The 14,556-nt window shown below is 41.4% G+C and overlaps 1 non-coding gene across 1 annotated transcript; it reads right to left on the bottom strand.

Annotated features, from left to right (window-relative positions):
- Positions 1 to 1,718: 1,718 nt before the first annotated feature.
- trnag-ucc (transfer RNA glycine (anticodon UCC)) lies at positions 1,719 to 1,790 on the bottom strand. Its single transcript has one exon. It is a non-coding gene; the product is annotated as a tRNA-Gly (tRNA).
- Between the last annotated feature and the right edge of the window lie 12,766 nt (positions 1,791 to 14,556).

Genomic DNA, 14,556 nt, shown 5'->3' with positions numbered 1-14,556 from the left:
AGTGTTGTTTACATGACTAATACACCAAGAGGCAATGAGGTTGAAGCATTTAGAGGAGGGCATTCATCTTCCCCACACCAGTTAACACCAACCACAAGCTAGTGGTATTTACTGGGCGATAGAGAAAACACCGGCGTGGACGTTTTTCAGCACGTACGGTGATATTTGAGGAAGGAGGAGGTTTGGTGGAATTGTAAGTGTTGAAAACCGAGCAGCTGTATTAGCACCAGATACCAGTGAAGGTGTCTGATTATGGTTGAAGAAATAAATGACCTCCTCACGACTCTTTGTTTAGGTAGTAAACAGTTCTTATCAGTCTTTTACATGTCCACCCAGCGGTAAACCAGCAATATTGAGTTATCACTCTCCAAAGATAAGACAGGTTGTTCCACATATATTCAATAATTACAGGCTGCTAAATAGCTTTGGGGGAGCATGAAATTTAAAAAAAAATCTGTCATGCATTCTTATTGTGAATTTCGAAGAAAGAGGGAGAGAGTAATGACCATGGAAGGGAAAGTGATATGTATCTGATTAAACGAAGCAGGTAACAAAGTACGAAACATTCAGGAGACGCATGGAGTCGGAAAGACTCAAATCTACAAGACTTTGAAAAACAAGGAAGCGATTCTTACTCAGTCCGATTCTGGCAATTTCATGCTCAGAGTGAATTGCTTGTGGCTCGAGTAAATGAACATTTCCTAGAATGGTTTGATTGTTATCATGTTAAAAACCTTCTGCAAACTGCACCGCTAATAAGAGTCGGAGAGCAGTCAAATGTGTAGAGCGTGAACAACAGGGGGCTCAGTACACATCCTTGAGGAGAACCGGTGCTGAGTGTGATGGTGGAGGAGAATGTTACATTATTATTGGCATACAAAGACATTGTCTATCTTCTTTATTTTCTATTCCTATTTCTAACTTTTGGCCCGGCCCTCCACAATATTTTCTGCTTCTCATTTATTCATATCATAATATTCAATTCGCTACAGCAGCCAGGACATTTGTTTCTTTCTTGAAAATCGTGCAACCATGTTTGTGGCTCAATAAAATTATATGTGGTACCTCAAAAGGTTGTATCCTGATAAGTACCACATCACTCGCAGATTGTTCATTCCAGGAAGTTAATATGGATGTGCGGGTCATCCGCCAAGTGTGCGTGTGTCTTCCAAGGTGCAGGAGTCACCAACTAATTTTTTTGCGATTTTCCAGCTCGTGGTCATCAGGCCACGTCATTGGGGGGGAGGCTGTTTCTAAAACCAAGGTTCTGAAGGTCTATAACTGTTGCAAATAGAGGTTTCCTTTATACATTCATTCATTCATCTACCGTACCGCTTGATCTTCACGAGGGTGGCGGGGGGTGCTGGAGCCTATCCCAGCCGTCTCCGGGCAGTAGGCGGGCGACACCCTGAATTGGTTGCCAGTCAATCGCAGGGCACACAGAGACGAACAACCATCCGCGCTTACACCGAGGGACGATTTAGAGCATTCAATCAGCCTGCCACGCATGTTTTTTGGAATGTGGGAGGAAATCGGAGCACCCGGAGAAAACCCACGCAGGCCCGGGGAGAACATACAAACTCCACACAGGGAGGCCGGAGCTGGAATCGAACCCGGTACCTCTGCACTGTGAAGCCGACGTGCTAACCACTGGACTACCGGGCCGCCAAAAATAGTTCATTCTTTCATTTCTTAGACAGTGAGAGGTGGGGGGAGTCTGCGTTGGCAGGGAATTGAACCCGGGTCAACTGTTTGGAAGGCAGCTATGCTCACCACTATACCACCAACGCGTTTTTCCTTTATACATATTTAAAATATGTAATATTTTTAAAAAACACACAACAATTGTCTCTGCATAACCTTAACTTATTTGCTAATTCATTATACATTTTCTATGGAGCTGTTCCCAATTTTTTGAATGATTTATAAGCATAACATCACACACATTGCCCAATCACTTAGATGATTGACTATTAGGTGTTGCAATCGCCAGATCGTGACGCAAAAAACAACAACAACAACAACACCCATGGGATCTTGAGGAAGTGTGTTTGATGTGTATCAACATTAAATACATGTTATATTGTGGATAAATGCATACCAACCTTGGAGTCCTCTCATATGGCTCTCCAGGGCTTGTAGAATCTATTCCAGTGTGTATTGATGCTATGAAGCTTTTCTGGCAGCTCCTTTTGGCCCATGTGGTGTTTTTCCTTTTATTTGCAACCCAACTATACATCACTAAACACATGCAGTGAAGATTTTACACAGACCAAACCATATGCTGAGAAATAAAGGTGCTTATTAAAAGCTTTTGGGCAAAGGTTAAAGTAAGCAGATGCTTCGTTTGTCCTTTAAAAAAAATGAAAGGGAGGGAACTTCGCTACCGTGATGGAATGGTAGAATGGAAGAAAGAGACAATTTTATGATTGTGTGACATGAATTGCCACCAGACGATTCGATTGTAATCAACTCTACAAAAGTAAAACTTTTCCTGCTTGTCTAAAGTTTGAATGAAAATCATTCAACTCTGTCTCCATCGAGGGATTGTTCTCGAAGCCAACTTTCAGTAGATTGATAACAGAAGAGGACACAGGTATGGCATCAGATATATCATAGAGTAACCGTTCTTAAACGAGCAAAGATACTTTTTTTTTTCTATCGGAGCTAAAATAATTCATTATTTCAACTTTCATGAATAGAAGTGTTGAGTTGAGTTGAGAAAAGAAATGCACCTATATCAAAGTAGTGGATCATCTAAAGAATGTTAGTTTCAGACAGATGCCTGAGCAAATTCACATTTTGCTGACAGCCAGCAAAATTCCGAGCGGACCTGCAGTACATAGTTGAACATAGAGCAGAGCAGAATAGACATTTTTCCACACTTCAGGATCATGTTCTGATCCTCTGCCCTTGAATACAAACATGACTATGTCTTTTGTACATGCATTGTCATACATTCAAGTATATACAGTTCATAGCTTTCAAATTGTCCTGTTCACTGCTTGAATATGTTAGGGCGGGGCCAGCCAGGCAGCCCCCTCAGCCAGGGTGCTCTGCACCTCACACCAGATACTCATCAGCTCATCACCCACCTGTAGCCAATCTGCTCATTTGGACTGGTATAAATTGGCTCCCAAACCAGTCCTCAGTGCAAGTTTGTGCCGTTACCACATGTAGTGAGCTCTGTTGGCACCTCCTGAAGTTTTCGTTTCCTGTGCAGACGTTTCCTTGTGGACTCCTTGTGCTTCTCCTTGAACTTTTGAGTAAGTCCCAGTTTTGTTTTGTTTTTTCCTGAGTGAGGGTTTCTCATCCTGTACAAGACATTTCCCTGAGGATTCCTCGTGCTTCTCCCTGAGTTGACTTTGCAAAGACTCTAATAAACATCGCCAAGTGTTGGCTTACACCATACCTGCCTGTTGTCGTGCAATTGTGGTCACATACAAACTATAACAGAATCTGGTACTGTTCTGACATGCCATAATTTGGCCAGAAATAGGATTTTTCACTGTACAGTGAAACCCCATTATTTTCAGTAGACGGGGATGGTGTAGTTGACCCCCCCACCCCCAAAAAAAGAAAATAACTCATTGCCTATTTATTCCAAAAAATGAGATCAAAGTGCTACTTTCATCAAAATCAAAGTATATTTATAGTATAGTTCTGAGGTGTCAAGGTGCCACCGGATAGCGTCGCTTTATTCTCAGTCATTTGCCTTGGCATGCACGTGTCATAGGCTGCAAATGCAGCAGAGATTTATTTGAAGTCCCATTGGTGTAGAATGGGATCCAGCCAGGTGCAAATCAGTGTAACTTAATTTGCATTCTTGTGGTACAAGAATGCACACAGTAGCGTTGGCTACGTTTCCTTGTTCAGTCATGTATAGACGATATCATGGAGGCTTTAATACAATCGCGGAGGGGAGGCGTCTGAATGATGGTGTGGAAGAAATCCATCAGGCTCCTACAAGATGCTAATGTCTTTTTTGAGTCTGTGACTGACAGATTGCAATATTGTCATCGCCCTTGCTGTAATAGAGCAGAGCGAAGAAAATGTGAGGTGCAAAGCCACGTAGAGATTTCGGTTATTTGTGTGTACAAGCTGACAGTTGACTGAGATAGTTACTTAGCTCGAATCAGTGATGAGACAGTAGCATGTGTCTGTCCACTTTATGGATCACTGGGATTATTTTAGAAATGCTTGCATGCCTCAGACCCAATCGGGAAAGAGAGAAGCTTAACTTGTCATCCCTTTGGAGAACGATGTAATTAACAGGGTCTGATGAGTAGCTCAAGCTCCACACACAAACAAGGAGAGTGGCCTGGTTTCGGAGGAAAAGTGTGTGTGGATGTGTGTTTGAGAGACGGGGGGTGGGGGGGGGGGGGCAACAACAACCAATTACGTCTATTTGTCCTTGAGAACAACCTTGTATATATTCCACAATAAGACAAAGTGTGTTTAAGCTATTATGTTTTCATTTAGAAACATAACTTGAAGGCAAAAGTATCTGTCTGGAAATCTGCACTGTTTTATTTCAAATGCATGTAAAGGTTAGGATGGATTTAGCTCAGTCACTTTTTGGAGAGATGGCGAAGAGGGATGGAAGTGCAAACGTCAGTGGTGGCTGGGAGCCATGCCGCACTTCCTCCTGTGTCCCTCGAGGATAAATATTTGAATCTGATTATCTGCGTTATTTCTGTCTCAACCGGTGACGTTGTCTGGCACCACGAGTGAAAACGCATTAAAACACAAGATCAGAGTGGCGTATCCTCAACCTAAGACCGTGATGGAGTTCTAACGACTTTTACAATGCATGGCTACACAATGTTGGACTATTTTATTACCAGTAAGAACATGTCATCAAGTGAATGTGGTGATGTACCACTGTGTGCGCGTGTGAAGCATTTTTAATTCATGACTGCTCGCATGTATAGAAAAGTACAATGACGGCAGTGTGCTGGGCATTTTTGCCATTTAGAGGTGTTTTCATTTTATAAGTAACATTCTTACTTCCCGTACTTGTTATGAGAGGACATGCTTTTCTGAGACAAATAAAGGTTTGCTTATCTTTAAAAACAAATTCACATAGAGCTACAGAAGTCTTTTTTTTTTTTTGGCATAAAAATGTTTTTGTTGACATTAACACGATTCCATTTTGACTTGGCAATACTGTATTTCTTCCATGTGAATGCAGGAGCATCTCACAATAACTCAAAACTCGCAATAACCATAATGTATACAGAGGTGGTCAAGTGTTTATATCGTGAGGTGGAGTGACTTGTGCCAAGTGCATCATTTTAGCCACGGCCAAAATATCTGGAAAAATATCTGGCACAAAACATTAACGGAACATCGGCACAATTCAATCCTCCATTGTTGCCGATTTTTGCATTGTTTTAAAGCAAGTATCTTCAAATGTGTATCATGTGTTTAGAAACTTAACAGGGTCTTCGAAACAACTGGATCCATAACTTCTGTTGCCAATTGGAAATATGGATTAGTAAATGGAAACAAAATTGGAAAGCCGAGTGGATCAGTGCTTCAGTAATAGGCTGACATTTGAGAAGTAGCAGAGAATTGTGGGTAATTTTTTAAAAATCCAATACATAGTGGGAATTTTTAATGAAGTAGGTGTCATGGGAAGGGCAGGGGGAAGGTGGGGCTTGTTCAAGGGTACCTTGACAGTGCAAAAGAAAGACAAGCGATCGTCTAACTATTGTAGTCGGGTCTGCAGTGGAGCTCGAATCTGTGAACCTTCACTAATGCTGCCCCCTTCTATCCCCCCCCCCGCCCCCATGCAAACACACTTTCACCATATGCTTGATTTATACAATTCATTTGCACTTGTATACGGCAAATGTAGCCGAAACCATCTGATGTCACAATCTAATCATTTGGTTGCTCTTTATTGATCCAAACTAATCTGAAATGTAAACGAGACCCATCAACCCGAGCAATATGTCAATATTGAGACAGCACTGAGAGCACTTAGTGGGAGACGTATAAAACACATTGGGGACAGTCTCCGAGGGCTTGATATGAAGTCATCTTTAAGAAGCCTTTAAAGATTTAATAGGAGGGGAACAAAAGAAAAGAAAGGGTGTTTAAAAAAAACAAACAGCTTTTGTCATTCACTGTACATGTCAGCCATGAACAACCTCGTACATGACATTTATACCGATATGTAAATTTCCCCAGTGTGGGACGAATAAAGGATATCTTATGAATGTCGCTTTAAATGGCACAAATACAACTGTTTGTTCGGATTGTAAAAGATTGGAAGTACACTAATTATGCTTACCTTGCATTAAAAAACCTTACCCAAATTTATTATACATTAAGAACACCATGATCCTCTGTCTTTAGTGATCGACAGTCTTTTATGTTTAGAGTTTGGGGTTTTTTTTCCAACAAGGTTACCCAAACTATCAATGTTTAAAAAGACCTAAAAAAGATTTCAGAAAGTGGAAATAAATCAAATGCAACGAATGAGCAACAGCGTCCAGCAGTGGCTTTAGAATTTCATTTGAGTACAATAAGTAGGGTGTTTTTTGATCATAAGTTCTTGGAGCAGTTTATGTACTTTGTACACTTTGCAGAAGAAATGTTCTCCAACTCATTATTTTGAGTTGGATCATTGCCGCAAATATGGTTTTGCAGTTTCACAGACAATCATTGTCATTTTTTGAAAAAAAAAACAAAAAAAAAAACTCAAAACTGTCCTTTTTGGGGAAAAAAAAAAGTTTGCTTTTATTGTCAAGGAGCCAAAAGGCACACATCAAAACATTTCATTTCCAGTTGAAAGAAGTGTCAGGAAAACAGACCACACGACATGACTGTGAAGGGCTCAACAAAACAAGCACAAAATTAGGGTTGATGCCTTCTTCTTCCATGTATTTTTCTCTGAAGGACATTGTGATCCAACCCATGAAGCATGCAAGCTGCTGTCAATTTTCATCTTTTCATCTGAGATCCTCTGACGCGAGGATCAAATTCATTTTCAAGCCAGTTAACATCTTGACCAGCCGGTGAGGTTGCGACAACGGTTTATGGACTGGAAAACAGGAATTCAATGCCAGTTATGATGTCATTGAAGGAGACTCAACAGCCCTTACTTTGAATGGCCCAATTCAGGTGTCTTTGCAGTGATAACATGCACAATATGTGAAAACTGTCACAACCACCAGCAAGTATACGTACACCCCTGTGTCAAATTAAGATTCTTCAGAATCCCTCGGGCCCCTTTATACATTTTCACCGCATCCGTCATGCTTTTGTTGCTATTTCTGCCTTCTAAGGGTGGCAGCCACCTTCTAATCTTTTGAGAACCCTCCCAGTGCATTCTCAGCGCACAGCAAATTTGCAGCAACAATGTGAGGCAATAGAGCAATAGCAACAAAAAAATAAGGCGCGAGCTGGAAGCCTCCGACCTGGGATTTTACCGTGAATGTTAAATGTTGAATAAAAGAGGCATATAAGCAAAAGTAGCTCATCTTTCCCCATCTGACCTATTTTTATGGCACTGTGTTTGGTGTAAATGTACCCCAATAAACATGCATTAGTTTAGTTGCTCAGTTTGGTGCTCTGGGCAACACCTCAACTGTTCATATTTTAATCAGAAGCTAATTAATCATTCTTCAGATACTCTGTACTGTCTTTGGCTCATTCTTTGAGATTTTTGTGTGTTTTTGGAATACTTCCTCCAAGACAAGGAGCACCTTCAATAAAACTGTTAGGAAACAAGAACGTGAAAAGAGAAGAATATACAGAGCTTGGTGAAGGAAGTAAATTTATAAAGTTGGAGTGTGTTACTTATTTCTAGTCTGATGACACTTTAAACATTACCTGGATAGTTAATGAAGGTGTTAGGATGCTGGCAGTTTAATAATACATCAGTGGAGCTGATGTATTTTCCTTTATTTCCTCGGGTAACAACTGTTTTCAAGCAAATAAATCACACGCCCAAAAATAACCCGGAACTCATTGTGTTCCACTTCAGCCAGCCGGCAAAGAGTGAACATCAGCGTAATCTTGAAATTGTTCCCCAAAAAAATAAAACAGTGGCTGATAGTGTCGTGGTGCTTGGGTGCGGATAGCGTGGGATCGGTTCCCACTCAGCGACGATGTGGATGTGTATGGTTGTTTGCCTCTATATGTGCCATGTGACTGACTGGCGAGCAGTTCAGGGTGTCGGCCACCTTCTGCCGAAAGTTAGCTGAGATAGGCTCCAGCAACTCCAGGCGACCCTGTTCAGGAAAAGCAGTGGTGAAAATAGATGGATGGATGAAAAGGCATTTTTCTTTTTTTGAAAACCTAAAAAAAGCTTCAAAAATGATACCACTATACATTTACCACACAAATATGTGGGAAATGGTGATGGGAGGCAAACCCAGGGAAGAAAAAAAACCTACAAAATTAAAAATAAAATTTTGAACAACCCCCCGTTAATTTGTGAACCTGCACATGGGAACCCAAGTATGGTGGAATGGACCGAACTCTTTAAGTATTAATGGTAACATTTCTGCTGAAAACAAAGATTGTTTTTCTCACTGGCCAGTTCAGTTCATAATGTGCTAATATTTCAGAATAGTTTGACATGCTTTTGGTCACTTCTATTGGCAGACCTTGTTCACCATCCTCCACTATGACATCATCCTCACTGACCTTCAGACATCTTGAGCTAGTTCAACATATTCCCAGTCCACTGCATCCCTGTTGACAGATGTAATCGGTGCCTGGGTTGGATAGATAGAAAGCTCATTTTCCTCTTTTCGGTGATTTACGGAAACAAAGAACTTGATGTCCTTGAGTTTGTCCATTGCTTTCGCTCACTAATTGCAAATCATAATTTTCACTGTCAGAAAGTACACATTTTGCCAAAAGGCTTGTTTTGTTGTTGTTTGGGGATGGGGGGGGTTGTGCCGTTTATGCTTCCCATACACACACATATTCACGCGGCGACACACTCGTTAGTCATTCTGTCATAAAAGCAATGTCAGCATGAACAATAAACATGGCTTATCCGAAACAAGGTTTTTTTTGTGATTAAAAAAAGTGATGTTGGCAAGCGGTGACTCTAACAATAGAACAAGGAGGGAGACGGAGAGTGCTCCATTTAAATCAGCAGCACACAACAAATTTAAGTTTGCCGGAATACAGTGATAAAGCTTCAAAATTAGCTTACCTATCAGACAATCTGAAGCTAAAACAAACAAGGGGCCGTCAAGCAGATACAGGAGGCCGTTTTTTAAAGGGAGATGAGAGATGGGGATGATCAGGAGCTTGCGAGGAAGGGGGAAAGGAGATTAGCCAGTAAAAACGTCAATATTTGCTTGGTCACCCACACACTAATGATGTTGCTCGTAATGTATGCAGTATGTAAAGTATGACGGAAAAGGGTTCAGTACAAGGACGGGGGTAAAGGGTTTCGAGTCAGTTGGAAGTTTCAGCGGAGATTTCATGATTTGCCTAACGGACTTCAGCAGAAGTGTCAACCTCATTATATCATAGCGTCAATGTCTAGAAATAACAATAAATCCACGATTCTCCCTTTGTTGTCATGCAAAGGAGTGCATGAGGAACATCTTTGCATTGAATAAAATGTCCTTTTTGGAAAACATATCATGAATACGCTTCTGAAGACGGACTTGTGCAACTCGCTTCTGATTCTCATTTACATCTGGTCTCGGTGTTTGTATGAATACAATATAAAGAAAAGGAAACTCAAAATAAATAAACCTTTAACCCTCCCTGGGTCGTATTGACTCGTCTTATTTTTCAGCCCTCCCTCCTCTTTCCATCCATCCTTATTTATTACATCTCTCTTATTTCTTTCAGTTTCCTTTCCCTGCATCCTTATTATTTCCTTCCACCATCCTCCCTCCCTTTGTGACGGTCGGTGTCTTATTAACTCCACGAACATGGCCAATTGAGCAACACCGAGGATGTCTGTACTCTCATCAACCGCAACAGAAAATACAAGCAACGACTTAACTTTGTGTTTCAGACGCTTGGCCAAAATTGCCGCTCGTTCAGCAATTCTTTCTGACACAGTATTCCTCATCAGACTCACGTTGGTAGAATATTGTGGCTTCTCGAGACAGAGCTATCAACATGCGGGGAATAAGGCTTTTGATGCGGATGCTATTTCATTAGCAGTCGGGTTGCTGGCTTTTATTGCTGCGTCTCGAACCTCTCGGCTCCGGTTAACAATAGACCGCCGTTTCCTAGGACTTACCAGCGTTTCATTTATCTTCTCTCTTCTCAGTTGTCCTTGCAAGCGGTCATACTTTTGACATGAGTCTCACGGTGGTGCCGCATATTATATTCCTTTCGACACTTATTGATTACACAGCCAGGTTTCCCATTCACCTCTGTGAATGAAAAGAAAGCGATCCCTTTTTCTTGAAAACTGCACTCAGCATTCATTTTCTCTTTTTTTATTTGTTACATTTTGTCTCATAAGGGTAGACTAAACTGGAATTAGCAGAAGGAGCACTGATATCATCTGTTTTCATCTATCGTTCAGTACTAGCATCTTTGTTTAAAACTCAAGTGATTGTTTTTCATATGCATTTCTTCACTTTCAAAATGCATCCTGCCGGTCGGATTGGTCACCCGAGTGTACCAAAGCGGATGGATGACACCACTGGCCTGTTAACGTATGACTATAGAGCAATAACTTAAAAGACACTAAATCATGAGTGTTGCTGCTTGCCAGCCTATTTGACTCTTTCGACCTCTGCATACATGAATTATTTTAGGTATACATTACAATATGACTTTCAACAGCAACAAAATTAATAAGGTGTGTAAACGACATGTAGTCTTAGGTAATTATCTCCATGTCACAAAGCTCAATCAGTGAACCGTTCTCAAGGGGATGCCGCAAAGAATGCTGCTTGAGAGGTCTCAAGGAGAAATAAGTTCCCTGTAAAACTTTGGGAAGAGGAACTTCAGAACACAAAACTGAGAAGTCCTGAATCCCCAAATAATGTCAATAACAAGCCAATGGTAATTGGTCTTTGCTTTCATTTATGTCATTGTATTTATGTTCATGTTCTAACCTTTGATCTTGAATGGTAGCTACAGAAAGAAGAAACAGAGCTCTTATCTTGATCTAAGATTAGCATCGTTGGCAAGTTAAATGAGGAAATTCTTATTTAATGCTGTTAAAAAAATCATTTAATCCGGTGGTTGGAGCCGCTATTGTGTTAATTTTTTATTGCGTTTTGGTGCTGTTTAATGATCGCAAACTGTGTCTGATGGTACGAAGCAGCAAATCAGGTGAAGCAGCCGTCTGAAAACGTCTCGTCTGTTCATCGAACTGAGAGACAGCCACAAGGTGGTTTATTGTAGTCTCTTCACAATAAATCAAAGCAAATGATCACAGCTTTTATGTTTTTTCATTAAATGTGACGAAAAGGCTCAATCGTGAGGGCCAGCATTTTCTAAACTGTGAAAGCTCAACTACAATAAACGCATGTGCTGCTGTATTTGGTTTTTACATTGACAACGTCCCAAGTCATACGCCTGACTGAACATAGGTGATTAGTTAGCCACCATGTTAACCAATATGCGAGCAGTCTGAGACCTCCAAAACGAACACGGTGAGCAAAAAAAATAAATAAAATAACTTCAATCCAGCTAGCTGAGTGAGACTAGTTAATAAACACAAATTAAGAATAATAATAATAATAAGAAAACCTTTTTTCGTCTCACAATGGAGAAATTCCCAATTTACAGCAGCAAAGTTATGAATCAGAATCCGAATCATCTTTATTGGCCAAGTATGTAGAACACACAAGGAATTTGTCTCCGGTATAACACGCTGCATTTGTATCATCGTAAACAAGGATATGACAAATAGGTATGTAAGGAGATTTCGTAATGTAAGTGAACCATAGTGCGGTGGTACCACCCAGTGACAACTGTGAGACAATGTGCAAAGTAGCCGAGCTAAAGTGATCAGTGATAGAATACAATACTATGACAGTTTGTACAGTTGGTGCAGAAAATCACATTGAACCATTTTAGAGTGACCAGTAGCAGTATTTGTTGTACAAGAAGAGTGACTACGTCAGTGACTGTTTAGGGCAGGGGTGGGCAAACGACGGGCCGCGGGCCAGATCCGGCCCGTTGGTCTTTTTAATGCGGCCCGCCGATGATTGGTGCACATTGTTGGTTTGATTGTTATCATGTTAAAAACTTTCTGCAAACTAGACCGCTAATAAGAGTCGGAGAGCAGTCAAATGTGTAGAGCGTAAACAACAGGGGGCTCAGTACACATCCTTGAGGAGAACCGGTGCTGAGTGTGATGGTGGAGGATAATGCTACATTATTACTGGCATACAAAGACATTGTGCTATCTTCTTTATTTTCTATTTCTATTTCTAACTTTTGGCCCAGCCCTCCACAATATTTTCTGCTTCTCATTTGCCCCCCCCCCCCTTCCCGAGAAAATAATTGCCCACCCCTGGTTTAGGGAGTTAATGGCGAGAGGGAAGAAGCTGTTTAAGTGTCTGCAGGATTTGGTGCGCATGGATCTGTAGCGCCTGCCTGAGGGGTGTAGCTGGAAAAGGTGGTGGGCAGGGTGCGGAGGATCCAGGAGGATTTTCCGTGCCCTTGTCTTGATTCTCCTCAAGAGTGGGTAGAGCGGTGGCAATGATTTTTTTTCCGCCGTCCTAAATGTCTGTTGAAGTCGGATTTTGTCCTTTTTTGTGCCGGCCCCAAACCAAACCGTGATGGAAGAACACAGGATTGAGTCAATGACTGCCGTGTAGAACTGACGTAGGGGAAGAAGAAAGTGGAAGAACAAAAAGTATAGGAGCTGCTGTAAAGGTAGCCACTCTTGCGAAAACAATGATACAATATTAGAAAATAATTATAAACAGGGGCGGCCCGGTAGTCGAGTGGTTAGCATGTCGACTTCACAGTGCAGAGGTACCAATCAATTCCAGCTCCGGCCTTCCTGTATGTTCTCCCCGTGCTTGTGTGGGTTTTCTCTGGGTATTCCAGTTTCCCCCCCACATTCCAAAAACATGCAAGGCAGGCCGATTGAACACTCCAAATTGTCTCTTGGTGTGAGTGTGGGCGCGAATGGTTGTTCATTTCTGTGTGATGTGCCCTGCGATTGACTGGCAGCCAGTTCAGGGTGTCCCCCGCCTACTGCCCGAAGACAGCTGGGATAGGCTCCAGCACCCCCGAAACCCTAGTGAGGATAAAGGATAAAAATCGGTCTAAATTAGGATTGTGCATCAATAATTTGTAACCTAGATTCAAAATTTGTGCTGATATTACTGGTGCAAGGAGGTCACATTTCTTGTTCATTCCACAGAACTGACTTTTAAATGGCCATTTTGAGACAACAATCCGACATATGAACATTACTACTTAGCCTATTGGTTTATATAGTGCTAAGAAGGGACTAATATAGTAATCTTGATGGTGAGGCGGGGCTCTGTTTATTTACATTTGCTGTCCAAATGAAATCAACGACAGGGTTTCCAGCTACTGCACATCCATGAAGAAAACTCTGGGCAGCTTCATTTTGCTCAACATGATGCTGGCAACAAGGCAAGGGTTCAAAATGTTCAGACTGTGATCTACCATCCCTTGAAAAAAAAGTATTAATCAATCTTACTGTGACTGCCGTATGCATTCGTCACTTACGTTTTTCAATTCGTTGGGGTGGGAGAGGGTCTCGCCCAGTTTGGCTGTGAGAGGCAAGTTAAAGTACATCACACTCAAATTGCGTTTGCATATATTTGGTCTAAACGAGAGTATATGTCGCAGTCGGGAGTTGAAAATGTTTGCTGTGATTGTGAAAAAAAGATGACGCTCAAGGAGTGATTGAGGAATGCCATGTAGAAAAAGAGACTGGCATTCAACTCGAGCCGCGGTTTGTTTCTTTGTTGTAAAGAAAGTCGTATTTTGCTATCACAAGCCTTTTCGCAGTCTTGTTTTTGTTGTTTCACGATTTGAGGTGTCACAATAGGAAAAGAATATTAGCATCGAAACCACTGTGCTGCTTGGCATTACACATACAAATCCATGGTCCACTGCTGATAATGCTAAAGAATACAAAAAGCTAGAATCCATTTTTTCTAATGAAAGAAGATAGTCTGCTTTTTCTTTTGATGCTTGTATAGTCAGAGAACACAATATTCTGCGGATCTTGAAAATTCAGTCAAAATCATGTTCAAGTAACTAGTAGTGTTGGGAACTTGCATCTATATTTTGTCGAAATATCCCACTGCTAAGATTCTATTTTGAAAACGTTCACTAATTTGAAGAAGTATTCTGATTTCCCATCCGGATGATCTCCTGATGCTCATCAAGGCACAGACACACTGCTCAACCTGAGAGCAGATGGTTCCGAAATTCACACATCAACGTGGCAACATACACAAAGGGGGCGTTGAGCCCGTGGTGGTGCCAGTGAATTTTGAGTTTCCATGACTCAACGCCACATAGACAGAAGGAGGGGTGGTTCCACCAATGGTTGTGCGGATGCATAATTAACAGGCTGGTTTGGCACCTGACAGACTCAGAGCC

This window comes from Hippocampus zosterae, chromosome 4 (assembly GCF_025434085.1).
Source record: "Hippocampus zosterae strain Florida chromosome 4, ASM2543408v3, whole genome shotgun sequence".
Taxonomy (NCBI): Eukaryota; Metazoa; Chordata; class Actinopteri; order Syngnathiformes; family Syngnathidae; genus Hippocampus; species Hippocampus zosterae.
Note: the sequence above shows the minus strand (reverse complement) of the source record. Positions and strands in the feature narration are given on the sequence as shown.